We start from the raw sequence: 2,157 nt of genomic DNA on the forward strand, positions 1-2,157 counted from the left end.
TGCACTTAAGTGATTATCTTGCCTCAGCCTCCCAAGTTGCTGGGACCACAGGTACCTGCCACAACACCTGGCTATTTTTTGGTTGCAGCCGTCATTGTTGTTTGGTGGGCCCGGGCTGGATTTGAACGCAACAGCTCAGGTGTATGTGGCTGGCATGTTAGCCACTTGAGCCACAGGCACTGAGCCTTGTTATCAAATTTTAATACTCCCTTTTATGAAGCTATGTCACTTATGATCCAAACTAAAGGAACAAAGAAAGTAAAAATCAACAGAGTAGATTTTTAAAATATACACTAACAAAACAAAACCACTCAAAAGAAGGCTTCATAAACTTCTGGAAGTAAATTCATTCACATGGTATAGCAAATATCAGGATTAAAAGATGCAAGTCATATTATTCTAGAACAAACCATGGAACTTTCACCATAATATAACCCTTAAAAGTAACTGTCTACAAATGCAACATAGTTTAGTTGATTTCTTAAATATTTGGAGGCATTTTCAAATAAACCAATACAGTTTGACTAAATTTAATTGCAATAAAACAACTTATATCTGCCTTGAAGTAATGGGCAGTTGAATCCTGGAGTGTCTCTCACGCAGGGCAGTTGTCTTTCAGGTGTGATCATTTGTTTGTTTGCTTGTTTGTTTGTTTGTTCGGAATGGGGTGTTGAATGGGAAGCTAGACAGAAGTTGCTGGGTGTGATAAAGCATCTTCAGCTTAAGACCTGCATTTCGGTTATCTATTGCTGCATGGCAGAATACTCAAACTTAGTGGCTTAAAACAGTAATATGCTATTACCTCTCAGAATCCTGTGGGCCACTGGGTGTAGCTGAGTGGTTCTTGAAAGGTCTGTCAAACAGTGATAATCACTTGTGAGATGGGACTGCGGGAAGCCAAGGGAGGTTCACTCATTTGGCTGATATGGCTTTTCAAATGACCGCCCAACTGGGATTTTCACCTACAGAACATGTGTATAATTTCTCCATGTGGCCTAGGCTTTACAAATGTGATGGTTACATCTTAGGTTGTGTATCAGGACTGAAAGTCTGAGCAACAGAGGCAGAAACTACCAGCATTCTAGCTGCCAGCTTCAGAGGGGAAGCATCACCACTTCACTGCATTCTCTTACTTGGACAGGACAGGCCGGTTCAAAGTGAAATATAATTATTTACGGGTGAGAAACCCAGAGTGGAATATTGCAGGAAAATGCAGGAGGAAAGGTGGCATTTTTGGAGAATAGCTTCCACAGTCAGAACACTCTTTTATTGTTTGATCATTTAAGAAGGAACATTACTCTCAATAAAAGTCATGCTCAAAACTGAACAAGTCTGCGAAACTTGAGTCTCCTCAAAACCTTTGCAGCCCTGCTTCGGTTCCCTAGGGATATTTCTTTCTTATCATTTTTCTTTTCTATTTTCTGTCCATCTTTCTTTTAATTAATTGATCACTTTTTGTATTAAATCATAGCTGTGTACATTAATGCAGTCATGGAGTACAGTGTGCTGGTTCTATATACAATCTGAAACATTTTCATCAAACTGGTTACCACAGCCTTCTTGTCATTTTCTTAGTGATTGTGTTAAGACATTTATATTCTACATTTAGAAAGATTCACGTGTACCCTTGTAGGATGAGCCATAGGTATGGTCCCACCAATCACCCTCTCTTCACTCATCCTCCCCCCCCCCTGATGTTTTAATAATCAAATGTCATGAGAAAAAGTAAAGTATCTAGTATGATTCCCGAGAGACAGTGAGGGTTTGATTTGGTTTGGTTTTAAGTGAAGCAAATATTTGAAAATCATGGAACACTGGAATTTAAATAGTCAAACTGTTCTACGGTAATTTCTCTTCTCTTCAAGTCCTTACTTGATTATCTCCATTAGTTGACGAGGTCGATCACTCCTCTTTCTGGATCCTGCCCTCTCCCTTTTAGGATCTATTTCCTTTCCGTTCAACCCTTCACAACCACATTTGGTGCTCTTTGTAAACATATCAGTTAAATATAGATATGCTGTGGTTCCTTCAAAGTGACACATAATGGTTGAAGGAAATACCTATGACACAGAAGAAGACAAGAGACAGCAAGGTAAACTAACGTAGCATAAGCAAATTAGTATGTGCGCGAGAGACATTGATGTATTCACACTTGAG

The sequence above is a fragment of the Otolemur garnettii genome, unplaced genomic scaffold (genome assembly GCF_000181295.1).
Source record: "Otolemur garnettii isolate 467f Iridium unplaced genomic scaffold, OtoGar3 scaffold00150, whole genome shotgun sequence".
Classification (NCBI taxonomy): domain Eukaryota; kingdom Metazoa; phylum Chordata; class Mammalia; order Primates; family Galagidae; genus Otolemur; species Otolemur garnettii.